At 43.1% G+C, this 21,414-nt stretch overlaps 1 long non-coding RNA gene across 2 annotated transcripts in view; it reads left to right on the top strand.

The window, feature by feature from the left end:
* Positions 1-21,414, top strand: part of LOC106492650 (uncharacterized) — a 386,415-nt gene that overhangs the window by 261,126 nt on the left and 103,875 nt on the right. For both annotated transcript variants that reach the window (XR_010884044.1, XR_010884043.1), the window contains exon 4: positions 20,563-20,757. This is a non-coding gene — a long non-coding RNA (uncharacterized lncRNA). The remainder of the gene's footprint in view (positions 1-20,562; positions 20,758-21,414) is intronic.

The following is a 21,414-nucleotide window of genomic DNA, read 5'->3' as shown; positions in this document are numbered from 1 at the left end:
AAATCACTTAAAGAATTGCATTTGATCTTTTGATCTGAGTTGTCTGCTTTGGATAGAAGCTCACTTTTTTTTTCTTCTTCTTTTTTTTTTTTTTTTCCTTTCCCAAAGATGTAAAACTTCTCCCTGAGGTTATTTTCTCTTATGGTGTCACGTTGTCTGCCTCAGGCCTACAATGTCACATTGGCAGGCAGCAGTGACTTGGGACTAAATCATGTCTATAAACAGTTTCTTAGTACTAATCGTCATGGCTTCAGTATGGTCCCGTTGCTCATGCCTGAGAGTAAGAATTGAAGACTGAAGGCTTCCAGTGTCTTGTCATTCCTTTCCTTGAGGAGACAGTCCGAAAATATCCCAATTAGGGCTTTGTCATGCTGTGAGGAAGGCAGCTCCTGCCCTTAATGGCTATGATGCAAGTGTGAAATGAAAGATAGCAAGGTATGCAACCGACAGAGAAGGATATAAAACCTAACCATTAAATGGTTGCTCTACCTCTCTGCCTGGGTAACTATTGAGGGGGATTGCCTTTACAGTTCTGTGTTACAGTGCAGAGGTGGACTCTTTCACACTGACATTTGTACATATGAAACTCCGGTAGTTTGAGAGTAGGTCCTTCCTGGATGAAGGAAAATGATGCGTCTGAACTATTAGAAGATGTGTGGAAGGGGCCTTTGTGTCTGTCCCGCCTCTGCTGCATGGTTCCTTTTTGACTTCAGGTGGATCTCTTTTCAGATGTGATCACCCATCTATGTAGGGGGGATTACAGCTCTCCTTGCTCTCAAGTAAGACCATGTGTGTAAATACAGGTTGTTTAGCTAAGGTAGGTTGGTGAGATGTGCAAGCAGCAATAGTACTCAATATCTAAGAGTCTGTACTGTGATTTAAATGCCCCTTCATCAGTGGGAGGGCAAGTCCTCATCAACCACAGTTCCCCTGGTTGAGTTGCTGAGGCTGGTAAGAGCTGCAGCTATTCAGGACCTCGTGAGTGTGAGAAAAGCTGTGAAGTGAATGTAATCATGTCTTGCTTTACCAGGAAGCAATTCTAGACTCCAGCTATCAATGCATAAAGCCGCATTGGTCTTGTGTTAGCCAGTCCTGTTTACTGGAGTTACCAGGTAGGTCATCAGCATGTTCCAGAGTAGGGAGGCAGGAAGCTCACAAAAAAGGAACACTTAACCAAATACATTTCATTATAATTCTTACTTTTTAAGGATAGTTTCTTCAAAGCAAGAAGAGTTCTTCAGGAGTGCAACAGTCATCTTGACTGCTCAGCAGGATTCATGAGAGAGTTAGCTGTTTAACTCCAAACAGAGTAGAAGCTGTGATTAATGCTTCGTAAAGCACTCTGAAAATCCACCTCTTAAGGTTTGAACATCTTCAAAGAGGGACTGCTTCCAGTTTGTATCCTCTGGAGAAGGCAGACAAAATCACAGTGTGGTTGTTTAGCAGGCTCAAAAGAGCGAGGATTGGACAAACATCCTTCTGTGGCTCCCACTGAAACTATTAAAACATACAGAATGTAAAACGTGGTTTGGTTCTTTTGACTTGCTGTGCTATTCTTCCTCTGCTGTTTACGTGGAAGAGCCTGAGGATTTGACTGCGTGCAAAATGATCTGTTTTCTTTCTAAAAAATACCTTTTCCAGATTGGGACAAAGCCAAAGTTTGTCACAGGAACCTGTAGTAGGTCACTATTGGGAAACTTTTTTGGGGAGGGGTGGGAGAAAATAAGAGAATAAGTTAGCTGTAATTTGACAAAATAAAAAAGGCAGAGGACAGTTGAATGCTAGAAAATCAGTATTGACATTCGCTAAGAGCCTTCCATTTTATGTCAGGAAGTCAATAATAAAGTATAAAGAGCAGCAAGCTTCAGCAAACTCCTGCCTCCTTTTGCTCTTTAGAAAAGGTAGTGAACTTTATTCAAGTTCTTCAGAAAGGGCCTAGGTAGCCTTCTTCTTTAGCCTGGGTGAGCAGAAGGTTGTGGTGGCTGTCCAAAAATCAACAATCTCTCCAGGCTTGACCTTTTAAAATCCAAGCTTTATTCTCTCTTGCCTTCAAATTCATTTATATCCGAAAGAGCACTTGGAGTTAATCTTTTAGTTTCCCCTCCTCAGGTCTATATATGACTATGTAGGTCGCATTTGTAATTAATAATCAATAGCGCTCACAAGAGCTGCATTTCTAAAAGCAAAACAGGTCCACGAGACAGGAAAAAAAAAATTGCAGTATATTCAGTAATATTATCAAATCAACTAAATATTGTTAGATCGCTGTCAGTGCAAAACAGGAAGGCTACCATGCGAGCTGTGTAAGTGATCTGTCTTTACAAATGAATGAACTTTGTTCTGAAAGTTACACTGCAGCAGCAGTTTCTACTTTCTTTCTTTTCATTTTAGCTAAAATGAGAAATGTAGCTATTACTTTTCTGGAATCAATGTGCTGCACATCCTCAAGAGAATATAGGATCATTATCTGTGCCAATTAAGTTTATATCGGTCGTGTTGTAAACTTGACTTATGATGGCCCTGTAGCAGCTTAATCTATTTGCCAGCAATGTATAATCTGACCAAATGGAGCATTAAAGTTCTGCTACTCAGTGACAAGTTATGAGAGTAAGAGTCACTTTGCAGTAGTAGAGAGTCCTATGGTCAGAGGTAAGCAGAGCAAAGGGGTCCTAACTGCAACCCCAAAATCTTCTAGAGCAGTAGGTCATATAGTCTACCAGTTCCACCCTGACACTGCAAAAGGAAGGCAAACCACACTGAGGGAACAGCTGGTTTCTTCACCTTGCTCCCTTAGAAAATAGGAAGCCACTGCTGTTACTCTTCCTTCATCCTGGTAGTCAAGATTTTAGCATCTGTTTTCCTCAACTTTACCTTCATGCTCTCCCTGTCTCTTCTACTGATGGTATCATTTTATTTCTTGATCTTTAAAAGTAGTAATGATAATGCTACTTTCACAGGCCTTTCATTAATTCAAAGTTATCTGCAAACACAAATTGCTTAGTTAACAACTGCAAGACCTCATGTGAAGAAACTGAGGCAGAGTGCTCTTTTCCTCCTTTCTTTTCTGAAGCCTTTCAGGTCCTTTCAAAACAATGTTGGTTCAACTCAGTTATTTAATTAAGTTTGGGATTTGTAGATCCTGTGCCAATCCAGAGTATTCGACTGTTCCAAGAAGTGAGATGACTATTCGAGTAGGTAGTGTACTGACTCAGCAAAGCACTGCAGGGAAACTGAAGAATGTGCTTAATTCAATAAGATTTTTTTAAGTGTATGTAAAGCTGCTTCACTGCATCATGGCAATCATTGGTAGTGTCACAAAATAAAAGGTCTAAACAGGGTATTTATTTACCACCCTTTTTTTTTTTTTTTTTTAAGCTAGAGAACCATTCCAGGTGGTGGAGGAGAGCAGGGCCCCTCAATCCAATTTCTAGCAGGCAGATGTTAATTTTACAAAGCTAACTCCTAACACTGGCATTAATAGTGCTCTCTGGGATACTGCACATCATCTCCTTTCCAAAGAGTCCTTCCCAATCAGAGATGAGTGTGCTACAGAATAATGTCCCACAGTCAGTGTTTCAGATCATTCCCTTGAAAAACCTTGTCGTGGATAACTATTCACCTTCTCCAAAGACCATCACCTATGGCTTTCTCCAGAGATTTGTTATACTCTCATCACTTCAGTATCTCTTTATGACTTCAGTGAGATGCCATGATTTCATCTGATAAAACATTATTTTTGGTGCTCTGCTGTATAATTCTCAGCTGGCACAACCTCTTTAATTTGCTGAAATACCAGAGTACTTGACCTCTGTTCCCTGAAAACTCAGAATCTGAGGTACTTGGACCACTGTCAAACCTCACATTTTCTGGGCATTGCGATCCCATGAACCTCATCATCAAACTTCTTGCTGAAAAGCTCATGGCTGGATGATGTTCTGTAGGTCACTGTTCAGAAACATTACTGTGGAGGTTGGGACGCTCTCTTTTTTTCTCATTCTGTAGGGCTTCGCAGTGAATTGCGTCTGCATATGTGTCTTACCCCTGCTTGTTTCTGTATTGCTTGGGAATCAACATAAGCTTATACAAACTCAAGGCTGATTGGAAATGGGATTGATGATGTAAATACAAGTAGAGATGTGTTGGAGGTTGTGTGGGCTTGTCCACTCCAACTGGGTCACAATCACATTTATTTCCCAAACTAGTTCTCAAAACCTTCATTTTTAAGTTGGGTATCCTACTTGTTTCCCTTCTCCTGGGAGAAATACAGCCTGTGGGTGGTTCAGCAGGTGGTAACTCTCCTGCCTTTTTTTTTCTGCCTTTGACATCTGAACATGAAAATTTCTTCTAAAAAATGGCCAAGACACAACTGGCTCCTTGGCTGTACCCTTGAGGCTGGCAGCTATTTATTTGGCAGCACAGCCCTGGGACAAGAGTTCCTGTTTTTCTGCGCTGAATTTAATCATAGGTTTAATAGGTGAACATTTCTCCTCCAGTAAGGATTAGTTCAGGAACAGGCTGTAGTTTCATATGTGCTGTGGCAGGTATGTTTGCGTGACTTCAAGGTCCTTGGAATGCAAGGAACGATAAAACCACAAGTAGGGTATTTTAGGGAGTAAGATGAGGGAGCAATGTTTTGGTATCTCATGTTCATGTTGGGAGCAGGAGATGTCGGCTGATGGACAATTACAGTGTAACAGAAGAAAGATCTATTGATCATGAATATTGGTGTAGCTGGTTGCCTTCCTCCCCCCCTTCCCCAATAATGTGGGGTGTGCGTGGTCTTTGCTTAGTTTTATTTTTCCTGCTATATTTGTCCCTGTTTTATTGTCCCTGTGTTGTTCATTGCGGTAATCCAACAGCAATAGTTAGGGATCCCAAAATGTTGGATGTGGTCGTTAGCTGGTGCTTCTGAGTGAAGAGCAGGTTGTTCCAAAATGCCTTCCTTCACCTCCAGCTTTCAAAGGCACCTCAGTCTGTTGTCCGGTTTTCACTGCCAGCCTGGATCACGGTAGCTCACTTGATCTGAAGCTGGGTAGGACGCAAAGGTGATGCCTGAACTCCAGCTGATGCAGAACATGAACGTGATACGCCCAGGCACTCTCCTTCTTGACAGCTGTGAGCACATCAGGCTTGTGGTTGCTTTAGAAGTGACCTTTGGACTTTGCTGTAATGATTTTGCCTTGTTCTCTGGACAGTGTCTTGAGCTGCATTTGGCCACGATTTAGACTGGCTTGTCACCTTTTTTTTTTTGCAGCAATACCTGTCTGTTTTAAAACCTCCTATTTCTGAACGTCTAAGCTACCTGTCTTTTTTCCCTAGGCTGCGGATTTCCCAGCCCTGACCCGTACCGCAGTTACAAATAGCGTCATAATCCTGTGTACACAGCATGATCATAAGCAAACAAGGCTTTCAAAAGAAGTAATGAGCAGTGTATCTAGTGTCTGGAGAACAAGTACCAATTTGTAGGGGGCAATTATACCTAGACAAAAGCTGTTTCTTGTGTTCGTCTAAGGAGAACAAGATTTGCAAGTGCTTATAAACGTCCCATCTTCTTCCTCGTCTCTCCCCAGATTTAACCTAATTTGAATTTATTAACATATAAACCTATTATTAAAATTATTAGAATGCATGGATAGAAGCTACAGATACATTAAGCTGTCAGGAATATGCAGAAGATCATTTCCAGACGTGGCGCTGTATACCTCATGATGTCAATATACTGTGGCAGAAGTATTGCAGCCAGCTTTAACAACAGATAAGCAGGTCAGAGTGGGAGACAAGACAAGTACTGCTCAAATCAGTCCGGATATTTTCAGAGAACTAAACTACCTAATGAGCACTTTCCCTTTTTTTTAATGATGAATATTATATCAATCCTCATATTACTAGGTTTGTCCTTCTTTCATAAATACTATCATGGGCAACTTTGTTTAATTGTTCAGGGTGAGCTGCTGAGTGGCTAAATGTGAGGACTTGCTACCTGTTCTGTTCATGGCTGTAGTATTTCGGAAGTCCCTTAGGAGATGAGAAGATGCAGGTGATCTGCTGCGTATCACAACAGTGACTAGTCAAGCCGCCCTGCTGCGAGGAGCCCGCAGACTCGTGGAGCCTGTTGTTCACCATAGATAGCTGTTGAGCCAAATTCATAAAAATGGTGGTTATATGGAGATAGTTCTCAGGCAGGTAGGCTTATGAGCTATACAAAGTGGGTTTAATTTTCGTAATGACAACAGTCAAAACATATTCTCTTTTAAGTTTTCACCCAATAATCTGCTGCCATGGCTGGCATTCTGGCCGTGCCCTCAACACTTTTGGTGGCCTGTTGTAAGTGCTGTGGTTCTTGTCTGTCTTACAGAGAAGTTTGTGGTGGTTGGAGGTTTAGCGTGGTTTTACAGTAGACCTTTCTTCATTAACTGTTGCTTATACTGCTACCTATAGTTGGAGGGCGCTAGGTTTTTAATGTCTTCCCAATGCATGCCCAGCTCTCTGGCAGACTTTCCTCTTGATTCAGCGTGGCTTTTGTTTTATAATCCTCACGAGTGAGATACTTTTCCGGTCATTTTTAGGCAGGAATTTTGCATGATCTCCAAGTCCATTGTGTTCGGTTTCACTTCCTAGGCTCCTGCAGTCCTTTTTCCTTCCCAGCTCTGCTGCCTCACATCAGAGTTTCTGGGATTTTCTGAGATGTCTCAGCTTGGAGGCCTGAGGCACTTCCAGTCGCCTCTCTTGTGCATCACAGCATGGCCCTTCTCCGGTCTCTGGCTTTTACAGAAAGCAGCTCAGGAAAATAGCCTGGAATGGCCCGCGAAGCTGCTCTTCTGGATGACTGGGGACAGAGGTGCAAGGGCACGTTGTAGGCTGCATCCGCAGACCAGTTTAGATGCACTCTGAGTCTTCCTAGATTTGCTCGTGCAGGTCTTAGTCTTCTTACCCCCTGTGTCCTTACTGACTTCTGTTTGCACCAGGGATTAATTGCGATCCAAGAAAAGATCTTCCTGGGATGGTGGGAGAAGGACAGGACCTGCTGATGGGTGCTCCTCGGAGGGGAGACGAGCTCTGCTGACAAGGGGCCACGATTTTAAAATAAGCTTCTGGCCTTCTTGAGCCTGATGGTGACCTCCGGCCGCTGCAGCGGCATGGGGCTCGCTGGTGGGGGCTTGCGCGGGGACGGAGGGGGCACCGCGCTCGCCTCCCTTGGCTCCGCTGCTGCGCTCGGCGTGTTGGTGCCCGGCGCGTGGCAGGGAAAGACTCCTCTGCACGCAATAAATGTTTTAAGAGTAGCTGACCAATTTTATAGTGGACTTCTTATTATTTTTAAAATATTAAATATTAGCTGGAAGTGGTAGAGCGAAACCTTTTCACCTTGGAAGCCTCGCAGGAATATTAAAATCTTAAAAAGATTTAAATGAATAAATGACTTTTTTTATACATTTACAGCAAGGTAAAGAATAAAATATATCAGTAAGGGATTTTTAGATACGGACAGAATCCAGCAGGGTGTCGAATAGTATCTAACTGGAAGATGGCAAATTTTAAGATAGCATCTCTTTTCATACAATTCTATACTATCTTTATTACCAGTTTTTCTGGCCTATTATATTAAATCAGATTCACACATATCAATATGAACTCAAAATAAAATTAAAGCATCTATAAAAAAAAAAAAAAAAAGAAAACAACCTGGAGGTTTTATTCCCAGTTCTCATGGTGCGGTTCCTCCTTTCTCTTTTCTTATCAAAACCACTTAATGAACTTTTTTCCTCTAAAATGAAGTGAGTTTCCAAATCCCATTAATATCATTACAGGATGTGATTCATAGTGAAGTTTTTCATCTTGAAAATTTTTTGGGTAACAATTTTATCTTCTTTCACAGAGTGAGTGAAAATAACAAAGCAGAGTATAGTACCTTTCTGCAATGATCATATTTTAATTTCCTAAAGTTCAATTACTAATAAACTTGAAATTCCAGTAGAAATAGTAAACATTTATTTGTTAATTCACTTTTTGATATGGCTTTTATTTGCTTGGAACTTGATATATATTTTTTTAAAGCTATCTTTTTAATTACAATTTTGTGTTACCGTTCTTTGCATTGTGTAATTTAAGAGAGAACTTAAAATTCAGAAGTATTTTGTATTATTAAATTTTGATATTTTAGATTCTCATTTAATATAGAAAAATCTCTAACAGTTTAGGAAATGCAATGGTATACCTAGTTCTACTGTATCTTATAGATTAAAGATCTGAAATAGAGGTTGAAAATGGCAAGTATAGTGCTGTATTTTTTGTTCCAAAATACTGTATGCTTGGTGTGAATTCTGTTGCGTGGAACTGTTTCTGGCACCAGTTGGAGTGAATGTGGGCTAGTGAGAGTATGCTTTTTCCTTTTTGTTTTGTTTTTTTTTTATACTTATTTACATTTGTGAAGGAACTGGTGCTCTTCTGGAGCAGTAGGTAAGTAGCGGAGGTTTTTAGGTACAGTTTTCTCATTGCGATGCTATTTGTGGTGGTCAAGCTCTGCCTTTCTTCAGCAGTCACTTGTTCTTCTGCAACCTTACTGCTCTATTTTTTTTTTAAGAGGAGATTTACAAGCTTGGGTGGAGAGTCCCTCTTATTCACTAATATATTTATATAAGTGGTCTTTGAAGGCTCAGTCACTCCCTTTTTTAATGAAGTAATTATTGTAGGGAAGTATTTTCCTTTTTTTCTAAACACTTTCCACTGGTGGCATAGACTCCTTCAGTCATTTTTTTGAAAGCAAATTAAGTTTGCTATTCTTGATCAACTTTCATGGGCATCTTAAATGTAGTCTGTGAATGTTGAAGATACAGAGTTGCAGAGTTTTGCTGGAAATGAAATTAATAACGTCACAGAATAAAACCACCTGTCTCTGAAGGCTATGTCTTCTCATACTGTTTTATCCTGACTGCACGATTCACCAGTCCTTTTCAACTATTAGACCAAATCTATCCAATTCGCCGACATCCACTAAGATACAAAAGGGAAAGAAAGAACCAAAAACAGAAAGGAGGAGACGGCTCGCAGCTGCCATGCCCAGTTCTCAAGCTGTCACCGAGTTCTTCTTTTCCTTACCAAGGATGGATGCAAGTCAATTATGCAATTTCTGACCTTCAAAAATTAATTTCTAAACTCCTAAATCCTCATTTTTTTTCCAAAAGTACAGCAGTGATGCAGTATGTTTTCATTTCTTAAGTCTGTATGAGGAAATAGAAAGCAAAGTATGGATCCTCGTTGCCCTGATGAGCTTTAATAGTTGATTGTTGGAAAACCCGCCTTGTGAGCTGCTGGAAATCCACCCCCTCACTGTGTTTCTTAGTCTTCTAAGATGTGCTAAATGGGATGTCCCAAGATGGAGGTAATCCAAGTGAAATCCCTGAAAACCTTGGCTTTTCTGTGCTTTAGCTCACGGTCGGGAGCACTGCTGTGTATTTTAATGCCTCCCTTCTCAATGGCCTTCATGAACCTCTTGTGCCCAAAGCCTTGCTTATGGGCGAGAAGAAAACGCACCTTAAATGTAGAAAGCCAAACGTTTATTGTTAAGGTAATTGAAATCTTAACAGTCTAATTCAAGAATTGTTAGTAGTCTAGATTAATTAGTACAGGAAGGGAAAGAACACATCTGTGCAGGAAAGGTTTCCGTAATACGAGTGCAGTAAAAATTGTTGTGTTCTTGCTTCGTGTGGACCCCATCGCCCCGCTCCTCGGGCCCCGAGGACGGTGGTCTGCACCGGGAGGAAGGCGCTTGGCACGGTGATGCGCTCCTCTTCCTCGCCCTGGGAGCCGCTCGGGTCATATGTTTGCTGATGCACTTCTCCTCCTTGCTCTTTCTTCTCCGCTCCGCAGCTCACATCACACCCCAGTTCACTGTATGGGGCGGCTCTCGCGGGTGTTCAAGAGAAGGAAGACCTCTCAGCCACTGCCCTGGTCGGTTTAGCTGCAACAGCAGGTTTTCGAAGTGCAAAAAAGAAAAAAAAACAGAAAAAAGCTGCCCGCAGGTCAAGGCAAGTTGAGAACAAGCCTCAGTCCTGAGGCCTGGCAAAGTCGGTGCAAAGCTTACGGCCTAAACCAATATATTCTTAGGGTAAATATTCAATAACCAGGTCAATATACAGTTAAAATAAATGACTCTAAAATATTCCCGCTTGCACTACTGATGTTCTCTAAGCAATGGAAACCGTGTGGAACGGAACGGATTCGTCAGACAGGGAGGCACCTAAGTACAGGGAGGTGCTGGGACACGCTAAGGCTGTAAGGTAGTCCTTGCGCTTCTGTCACTGCAAAACATCTTCAGATCTCGGAGGTCAAAGCAGTCGAACCGGATGAGGGTGGGTTCCTGTGGTCCGTCCTGTACGCTGGATTTTGGCAACTGTGTGAAAAACAGTTTTGGAAAGAGATCTACTTCACTCGGCGGGAAGGAAACGAGTCATCTTTACAGCCTTCTAACGAACGAGGCTCCGACTGTGCTGCGTCTGTTTTGCAGCTCCGACTAACTTCCGAGGCGCTGGGCAATTCCCAAATCCAGCTGGCCTGGAGCGAGCTCGGGGCCTGGTGGAGCTTGCGGACAGGGGCCGCGGGGGATTAGCAGACACACGCCTGTAGGGAACCAGCCTTCCTTAGCTTTGTTCCCTATAAAACAAGCTGTTGAGTAAGTAAATGTCTGCGAAGCAGAGCTCTCCTTGCGGACAGCTGATGGTCGGAAGGGAATGCAATATGCAGAAAAGATGTGGCTGGCTTATAGTAGGAGGAGATGCTGGAAAAAACCTTCTGTTCAATACAAACAATAAACTATGGGTTTGGTATGTGAATAACAGCAGCTGAAGGGACGCCGTCATGTAAAATTACGTTTTGTTCGCGGGCTTGAGCACGTATTCCTGTGGACCGTCCCGGTTAGCAGTGCCGGGCGTGCTGTCGTTCCAGCAAGGACAAATGACAGGCTGGATTTGCCGGCCTGCACTGACGCTTATCTCGTGTACTAACGGTTTTGCGCTCAGGTTATTTAGGTCAATGGCCATGACCGAATTTTAGGTCAAAGAAAAAGCAGACACTAGCGAGGCAAAGGAATCGGTAACAACAGCAGTGGTGAAAAGCCCCGAAGATGGTCACCGGAATATGAATATTCTTAGTATTTGCAGTGTTCTCAGAGGTGCGGTTTCGATGCATGTGAAGCCACAGTCATAACCCAGAATTTAGTGCCTGACGTTCCTCTTGATCATGGTGTTAAAATCTTGAGCCTGGGCATAGCCGGGAAGCGTCCCTGACCTTGTTGCTCTGCGTTTTGCAGGCTCAAGAGGACCAGTGAAGCACTGTGTTTTTCATAGGCAAAAATAAAGAGGCGCCTTAGACAAACTGCATCTTCGCTATTTTAAAGCCTGGGAGTAATCGTTCCAGTTATCCGATGTGGATTGGCCACTCGACAGAATTGAGGCAACAGCTTCCTTTGCTCCACCAGATGCATCTCTCTGGGTTACTAGAGACATGCTGTCCTGGTGATTTTAAGCGATTTTCCCCCTCTCTCTCCCCTCCCCTTTGGAGGGAAGGGATTTGGCCGTGTTTTCTACTTGTGTCTGTGCCCAAACAGTAGGTGCTTTTTGTAAGTTTGTAAAAGAGAAAAGTGGCTTAAAATGGTCGTGCCCGCTGTTATTTGTACTACGCTGGTGCCAAGCGACTTCTGCTGCCGTTGCACCAGGCACGGCGTGAGCAGGCACCCCGGCGCTCGGAGCAGGTGACTTGACACCGAACTGACAGCGCTGAAGGTTTGGGCCCCGGGAAGGAGCAGCCCTTACCCCAGGAAAGCTTTCGCTCCAGGCGGGAGAAAGAGGCAAACGGTGAAAGGCACGGGGCATAAAATCGTTCTTCTCTGTCTTGCACCATCTAACACCGACACCTTAGATAGCATCTGGCTCCTGGGAATCTCCGTTCGATGCTGCAAATGCTGCGTTTCAGCCACCCGGGAACCCTTGCTGTTGTATCACAAAGTAAGAAATGTAGGTACATCATGAACGTAGCCTGAGAACCCCACCACAGGTTTGAGGTCTGTGATTTTTGCCTCGTGCAACTTTGCCTGCCGGGATTTCAGCTTCTGATATCGTGTTTGCTTCTGGTGTGACAGAAGGATTTAAAGGTGAAGATGGACTTGCACAGGCTGGACCTGGAAAAGCTCCTCCTCACAGCTAAGGGAGATCCAGCTTCTCTTTGACTATCTGGCCATGAACTAATTGAAGGATTTTTTTTCTTACTCTAAACTTCTAGCAGACAGAGACTTGTTTTCAAAAGTCTTTGTCTTTTAAATAAAACTGAGATTTTTTCCTTCGCCTTTGTGGAGGGGAAGTGTTCTTCACTGGAGCCTGACTGCTCTCAGTGTGCCTAAACTCAGATATCTTCATTGCACCTAATCTAAAACCCCTTTAAATGTGAAATGGTGCAACTCGTAATACTTCCCTGAGATGCTTGGTTGTAGAAGGATGTAGCTGTAATGAATTTTATCCATTGCTTTTGGTGGGAACTGGATTTATAACTGTAAGCTGCACTGAGTCCAGTCCACTTGGAAGACACCTGTTTCAGGAAGAGGTGGGCCTACCAAATAGGACTTCGGAGAGCTTTTAGGTGTCTGTTTGCGTTTAGATATAATATGCAGAGGAATAAGTATTTCTGTGCATGAATACATACATACATTTAGTTCATACTAAAAACAATGCCTGTCAGAGATGGTAATACCAGTGGTATCATGAGAACTTGCAATGATTTGTGCTTGTTAGCAATTACTACATTACTTTTATTGTGCTAATTTTATTTCCTTGGAATAAGGAGAAAAACTACTCTGATTTCTATTAATTTCTATGCATTATTGGTTTAAAACTGCAAATTTCTTCATGTTGACACTGCTGATGCTTGCATGGGCTTTTGCTACAAATGAGCAGCATACCAGGATTAAAATGTACAGTGTATTTCCAGCCCTGATGTGAAGGAGTTCTGAGAGATAGAAGAGCCTGAGAAACAGAAACATGCGGAAGCTGTTTAAGATGTGCTGTGGTACCAAAGTTGTCATTAGAAATACGGCTTAATATCCCCGAAAGCTTAGCTCAGACGCAGCGGGGCTGGGTAGTCGGTTTACGTGGTTCAGTTCCCTTATCATAAGTGCGAAACATCTGAGGATCTGTCTCCGCGCGCCTTGCAGAGGGTTTGAGTGCTCTGCCCTCGCTGCTGCGTGGGCAAGTCAGCAAACCATTTATTCTCTCTGAAGTCAGCACTGTCTGTCATGCAGCGGATTACGATTTCAGGTACGGCCTTTCGTACAGCTGCTCTTATGCTTTCAGCTTCCTGATCTCCATGGCTGGGATTCACCTTATCTGCCTTAAGCTGCCAGCAGCTAATACCTAGCCAAAGCTCGCCTAATACCTGGTCTAAGACTCCCTCTGTGGTTAATGAGGCGATCCCATTAATACGAGATACTGGGCTGATCCATCCAGCCTGTCCAGAACACCTCCTTCCTGTCAGAACCTCCCTTTGGAGGGGCTGGTGGTGGTCCCTTGGGATGGGGCGAGCACCCTTTGGAGGGCCTGACCTCTAGGTTATAGCAGGAGCTCCAGTGAACAACTTCAATTAGATGTGCAGCATTTTTACATTTCAGGTTAGGTGAGACCAACCTTATCTACTTTCTTCCTTCCCCCAAATTCTTGTTGTGGTGGAGAAGGTGTAGCTCACTACATGAGTACTCTTCCTTTCTCAAGAGGTCTTTGAATGGGCAGAAGAGATGAAAGAATACTAGAATTTCATGTGGAATAGTAGGTTTATACTGTGTTCACCTGGGCTGAATGGAATAGTATTGGGACCTTGGAGATATTCTTCAAAATGTTAGAAAACAATGTTAGTGAACACGTTAAGAGCAGGGTCCTTCCTAATTTGGGTTTCATGGCATCAAGATTTATAATATACAGCTTGGTTTTATTTTTTGTTTTCTCTTTTTTCTTTTTTTTTTCCCCTTGCAAAAGTGATCACTGCCAAGGGAAACATTTTAGAATAGTAAACTAATGATGTCTCTTGGGCTAAATTCGTGCTTAGACTAACTTCATTGGCTTCAGCGGAATTACAGTGAGCAATTCAGTTGTCTCCGCTCTGTCGTGGGGAGTCTCGTATGCTGTGAACATGGGAGCAGGCTGAACGAAGGGAACTGGGAAACTGTGCTAATAAACATGAACTATAGCATTAGACAAAGCTGAGGTTATAGCTGCTGCAAATCAGAGTTCCAATATATGTAGCATCCCTGATAGAAATGCAGACTGATTTGAAGCATAAACCAACTGTTCACAGTAAAACAAAGTGTCATTTATCACCCACTGATTTCACCCCAGCCAGCAGTCGACCTTTTTCCGCTGTGGTGTCAGGCAGGAGAGGGAAGCTGTGTTTTGTAAGTTGTTTTGATTTTTTTTCCTGTTTTTTTTTTTTTTTTTTTTTGTCAACTAATTGTGTACGGTGCTGCTACAGCTGGTTTATGGAAAATGCTTTAGAAGAAAATTGTTGTAATGATAGAAAACCATTAGGAAATGGCTCTTGTAATAGCTTTCCATGGGAATTTCCAGGTATATTTAAAGGCTGCCGGGTTCTGGGTAGTTTGAAAGGTTTCTGAGTAGGGAGCCTTGTAGTCATTAATTTAGCGGCCAGAATCTGGTCTGAGCCTGCAGTGATCCCATTTGTAATCCAGCAGTTTCAGTAGTGTTGAATAGCTGTGTAAGAGGAGGCCTTTAGTAGATGGTCAAGATGACAAGAGAGCCGAGGTTTGTAGAAAATAAATCTGTCAGTGCCGTTATGGGAAAGAATGGGAAAGACCTTGGGCACGCTGGCTTTTGGCTAGATCTGTCATAAACGCAGTAAAGGTTGACCTAGGGCTGGGAATGGTTGCTCTGAGGTCACAGTTCACTGGTGCATGAAACCTGGCTTTTGCGTTTGCACTGCATGATGCAGAGGACTTCAGCTGTGTCAAGAAAAGCAGTGGTCCTGTATAGACTCGTTGCCATTTCAAGAGCTTTTTTGAAGCTTTTGACTTCACGCCAACAAGCGATGTGCAGAATCAGGCCTTGCATATCCTGCAACCACTTTTACAGAGAATATGAAAACATAAACCTTGCAAAAAAACTTGCATCTTTGTGGTCTGGCTAATTCTACAGATTTGTGACCATATGTTCACACCTGAGCCAGGTTGAGTTCGTGTCAATACATGATCCAGAAAAGAACAGACCAGTCTTAACAGGCATGGGACCACAACCCAAGCAGAGCCCAGTTTTGTTAACATATAGACAAGACGTGGGAGAAAAATAGCTTCTGAAGTTAAAAGAGGGTGTGCCGTTACTAATTTTCTCACACCCCATGTTTGTAAGCTACTTACATTCCTTCAAGGGCTAATCTGTTCCCACTTTCCCTTTAGTCTGCCATTGCTATGCATCTCCTCCAAATTCTCAGTTTGATTAGCTTCAAATTGTACCTGGAGGACTTGATCCCAAACTCTGTGCTGCACGATTGTCACGTGTGACTGAATGTTTATATATCTGAAAGCTTTTCTCTCCTTTCCGGCTGTGCCAGTTGATCTAATTAAAGATTTCACCTCTTGTAAGCACATGCAGAATGAATCAGTAGCCTGGCAGGAGAAAAATAGATCAGTGACCTGATGAGGGGATTGTGTGCCTTAAACTTTGTGGCTGATTGGTCTAAAAAGTTGTATCTTACTTCTGCTTACAGACTTGGTCTTGCATATGTCTCTAGATTTTCATGGCTACAAGAACACAAACACATTTTACCACTGCTGTTGGCTGAGAAAATACAGGTCCCTCACCCTGGGCTCATGAATTTTTCTACTGTCGTGGTCAGGATGGACGCAGACCTCGCTGCCACGTTTCGGCTGGAGGTTCCCTGCGTTCCTCATGTCCCCTTACAATAAAACTGAGGAAGCTATAGCTTCCACAGCAGTTTCATTGTGGAATTGAGTGCCTATAACGTACACCTCTTTCAAAGAAATTCCTGAGTGTTCTTTCGTTTTTTGTTTTTTTTTGTTTTTCCCTGTGTCTTAACTTTCATCCAGCTATTGCAGAAACTATTACTGGACAACTGAGCATGCTACAAGTTATATATACCAAGATGAAAGTCAACTAGCATAGCGGAAGTTAAGGTTAATTTCCTTGCTGTAGCCTATTCTAGCGAAGGAGACAGTAATTAGAACAATCTTACAAGTTTAAATTGCTTTTTAAGCATTCTTTAATCAGCAGTAATGAGGTTAGGGAGGGAAGAAAGCCCAACCCTGACTGTGTGTTCTGGCTACTTCAAAGAGCAACTCCCCCTGACATGGTTGTAGTTGCTGTAATGTAATGTTTGTGTCAGTGCAAAAGCGTAGAATGAGACCGAGTCCTTGCTCCTTATCTGAAGATGAGGAAACATCTCCGTTGTGGAGGCAGGGCAGATATTATTCTTGGGTAGGCAGAAATCAGATTTATTTTTGAGGAAAAACATTGTTGTGAGGCTCTACTTTTATCTAGGAAACATGTGCAGTGCAGGCTCTGCATGCCAGGAAAATGAGCAGCTACGTGGGGAAAGGCAGCTGCCCAAACACTAATGGGGAGAACTAGAGCTAACAAAGCCCACGTGTGGCCTTCTGCAGGAGGAAAAGAGCCGATGCCAGGAATGAACAAGAATTTCGCACCTCTCCAGGAGAAGAGGTCTTGAGAGAAAGCAGTGAGCTAGGATAGACCTTGCAAGTGAGAGGGAGACCCTCAGAGCAGAGCCATGGAAGCATGGAAGAAGGCTGGAAAGAGATGAAATAGCAACGTTGCCAGTGTTTATACTGCAGTGCCATCTACATTGGCTTATGGCACTGTACTGTAGACATACGTAGGCTATATTTCAGTTAGTGGGTGCTGTTAGCAGGGAGCTGAAGCTCAGCTGAGCTCAGCTAAGTCTGTGTTTCAGTGCAGATGTATAGATGCTTGTGGGCAGCAAAGAACATTGATGCTTCTGGAAGGTGGCAAGGAGAGGACCTTTTGGCTCAGCTCACCCTCCACTCATGTGGAAGATCATAACATCCTGAAACTGTGAGGTCAGTGAGGGGATCATCTATGCTGGGACAGAGTCAGAGCTACGTTATAGTAACCTCTGCCTCAGTGGTATGCTGCAAGCCGGGGATGAAGAACATCCCATGTTTGGGGCATCAAAGTATATGTTGGTGGCTAAAAGATGCCCAGTTCTCTCTGAGCTGGTTTCAAGGTCATTTGAAAATTAAGCCACTGACATTGCAACATTTTTCTTCCATTTTCTGCATTTTTTTTTTTTGGGAGGGGGGGCAATTTTTTAGATGAGTTCAATTACTACTTAGACCCCCAAAATAAACGTCCAGACTTTCAACACAGGTTAATGCCTTGGATGCTCCTGAATATCTACTACTAACTTCTCCTTGGATGAAGTGGAATGTCATTTTTTGTGTGTATTTTTAACCTCATTATGGGTAATTAAAGTGTTTTTACAAGCTTCAGCTATTCTGAAGCTATTCTTCGGGTACTGGAACATTCTTGAAAACTTAGGTTTGTATCTCCCTGGGTTTACTCGTCTGTGCCTTTGAATTACATTCCAAAAGCTTCTGCATTCATGGGGCTTGATTTGACCTAAAAAGTTTGTTCCTATAAGGTGGTACTTTTTTCAGCCATGGATTTTATTTTATTTTTAATTTAGCACTTTTATTTACTTATTTTACACAAAAGCGGACAGTTTGCTACTTAGTACTTGCATGTTAGCTCAGTTTTTCTAGTGTCCTTGATAGGATATTGAAATACAGCATACAGTACTAAAATACTTGAAATAATTGTCGTCTTTTCATTTCATTTCTCTAACCTCTCCTAAGCACTAAAGTAAAGTACCTTCTTTGCTGAACTCAGCATCTTCATCTTCATAAAATAATGTGAAGAGAAAGTATCTAGGATTGGGTGAAATTTTTAGCTGAAATGTTCAGTCTAATATACTGAAGAGAGTAAAGAACTGTAGAGACAGATGGTCTTATGCTTTTCTTGCCAAGTTCACCCAGCCATCAGAAGACTCAGGATGAGGTATCTTTGCCAAAAAAACAGATAGAGATTCTTTTTGAATATAAGCGCATAAAAACCAAAGAGTTTGGAACACTATCATGCAGTGATTATGTATCTATTAATGAGGAAGAAAATGAAAAACAAGAGTGCTCCCGAGATCCTGTAAAATACCTCCAGTGATGAAAAATAAGCCAAATCCAGCCCTGTCATGGTGATAAAGACAATAAAAGATGCGTGGAAATGAGGACAGTAAAAAGTTTGAATGAATTTAATTTTGGAAACCATCGTACTGTTAAGAAAAAAATGTAAATGAGAAATGAATGGCTGTATAGTAAGAGAACATAAGGGAAAATGAAAAAGGGAACTCAGAGGTTGGATGATAAACTAACTCTATATTAATGATGGCAACAAATGCCTAACTGTCTTTCAAAGCCTATGATGTGCCATACAGCAGTCAAGCATGAACAATATTTAGCATCTAGCAACTGTTGTCAATTTTTCATATTCCTGCGTATTTCTGACAGTCGTTTTGCCGGAGGCAGGAAATTGTTCATTGGCAAACGTTAATCAGAAATGTGTAGTAGATGCTGAACTGTGATGTTGAGGTTTAGTGGGTAGTATGTGTTGATGGAACTGCTAATGTGCTGTGTTAAAATAGTTTTATTGAGGACGCAGGTTGAAAGCTATTTCGGTCCTTGGCTGCTTGGAGTTGGTGACATTGGATGTCGATAGGGTTGCCTCAGCCGGGCTGTTAAAGAAGGACATTGCTCCTGTGGTATGCCACACTTCCAGCGAAAAATCTCCCTTTGAATGGCATTGCTGCTGTTACTGGTGGGCCCGCGAAGGGCTCGGTGTTGCAATGGGAGTAGGGAGTGTGGGCTGATATCCGTGATCCTGTGCCGAGTAGTTTAGAGCTGGAGCTGCATCCTAAAGGGATATGGTGCCTTTGGAGTGACCTGGCTTGAGGAAGTACGGCAATCTCCTAAACATGTGCTGGTGCAAGCAAGGAGCGTGGCTGTAGACGGTGCCTTAGGAGAAGGTGTTGGTTAATGCAGAGGTTCGCTTTTCCTCACAAACCGTTTGAAAAAATGGGACATTCTTGGAAACCGAGAACAAAAGCTTTTAGCCCCAAGCAAGATTTAGGAGCATGACCATAAACTTTTTTTTTTTTTTTTTTAAGGAGTAACTTCTTGATTACTCTCCTGAGAATTGGTCCTCGTTTCTTATTCAGCCCCTGAAGGAGTCTAAGCCAGTCAGATGGCATCGACTGTTGAGGTTCCCAGCTTTTTTCGTATCCTCTGCCCTCTAAAGCAAACTTGCTAGTGTGCAGGAGCTGTGCTGGGGTCACTGGTCCCATGTAGGCTCTGGTTTGCGTGTGGGCAGCTGCTGGGGACCAGCTACTCCACAGGAACTAGATGGGTAGGGAGGACTGACCAGGCCAGGCTTGTGTCTCAGGCCACACGCGAGCCTCTGCACCGATGTCATTCTCTAGTTTATGAAGGAAGACAGTAAGACAACACACAACTACCTAACCCTATTTCATCCGTTTTTCCAAAAGTGCTGATTGCTATCAAATGTAGTGTATACCTCCTGCCATTTCTGACTTCCTAAAGTTCATCATGGTTCATCCCTGACCACCACATTAATCTTAACCACGTGACAAAAAATAGTCAAAGTTAGTATCTTCTTCCTAGTATGCTCCTCACTCAGTCTGCTCAGTCTAATGTCTGTGGTCCTACTGTCTGCTCTCACTGGAGATAAGTAATTATTTAATTTTCTTCCAAATGTAAAAGCCGACTGTCTCTCTACTAGTAATTTACAAGCACTATATTGTCTTACAAACTTATATTAAAAAAAGGAAAAAACAATAAAAGGAATGTGATTGGGTTTTGAGGTTCCACCTGGAAACTGCACTGAGTGCTGCTTCTCCCTGACTTGTGTTCCCGGCGTCAGTCAGGACTGGTCAGGGTATGCTGCCATCTACTAAATGCTACTCTTAGAGACACAAGTATTCCAGCTTATTGTGCCCGTGTTATGGCTTCTGCGCAAGCAACGTGCTCTGTCGTGCTGTTTGGTTTTGACTGTCGTGCCATAACTCTAGCTTGCTGCAGCACGGTAAGGATGGAGGTCCCCCTTCCTGCCCACGGGCTTGGGGGGGACCCAGGTCCCCAGGGAAACACCCCTAAGCCTGCGGGAAGCAAGGCTGGTCTTGTCTGGCTTGGGATTTGGAAACATCTGGCAATCTAGTTGTGCTCTCCTAGACCGCATGTCATCCTTTTCCCAAGCGGAAGGGTCCTAATCCAGCTGGGCGCTCGTCCCAGAAGCTGTTGCGTGCCTCTTGCTGTCGTGCTGCCCGTGTCCATGCCTTGCCCGCTTCTCCTGTCTCCTGTGAGCTGAGGGTGACACCTGCAAGTGGTACTTGGATCATGAGTGCACCATGGGTTTCTTCAGGACTGTAACGAATTTATTCCCTTTCATTTCCCAGGATTCCCGCAGAAGCACTCGGAGGGGCCGCAGGCACGTAAGCCCGGGCAGCGGCGCTCCATCCGGCCCCTGCCTCCCACCTGCCTCGGGCTGCCGCGGGGAGGCCCCGAGCCCGCTGGCCCTCCAGCAGCACCCTTTCCGTGTGGATCCAGCCCTGGAGTAAATCTATCTGCCTCAGTTTCCAGTTATAAACTAGGTAAGCCTCATTCGTATTCGTTCCCTGTTCCTGAATCTCCCCTCTATGTATAAATCATATATCAACAGACAAAGTTATTTAGAGATGGGTTAATGAGATGTGCCCAGAATGTTCCAAAACACAGCCTCCAAACCTATTGCTAATTAGGCACTGGAGCCACTAATCTAATTTTAGCCAGTCACTGAATTTATTCCTGGCGGAATAAAATGCACTTTAAATCTCATTTAAAAGGCACTGAGATACTCTTGACAAATTAAAATATGAAATTAAAAATATATTTAGTTTGTTTCTGCATCATTAAAACAGTCCTTGCTGCAGATGAATCAAACCCCATGCCTTCACATTTTCATTCTGAAGCCGGTGTTTGCTGCTGAAATTATGAGCTATGCCCCGTCGCCCTCCCCGTGTCTCGTAAAATCGAGTGCTGTGCATTCAAGGATGCTGCAGCTGCCTGGGTGCAGTTCGGGGGAGTGCAAGACCCAGAGCAGTGTGGACATCGGATAGATGTAGGGGAAATGAAATATTTTGGTGAGGGGGGAGATGTAAAATGAGTAGACATAAAATAGAGAGAGTAGAGAAACAAGCAACACAAAATGGCAATCCGAATGCTAACTAAGCTTGTAATAGAAGAAAGCTATAACTAAAAGAAAAATAAAT

This window comes from Apteryx mantelli, chromosome 4 (assembly GCF_036417845.1).
Source record: "Apteryx mantelli isolate bAptMan1 chromosome 4, bAptMan1.hap1, whole genome shotgun sequence".
NCBI lineage: Eukaryota > Metazoa > Chordata > Aves > Apterygiformes > Apterygidae > Apteryx > Apteryx mantelli.
The sequence above is the reverse complement of the archived record's forward strand: the minus strand, read 5'-3'. Positions and strand labels throughout refer to the sequence as shown.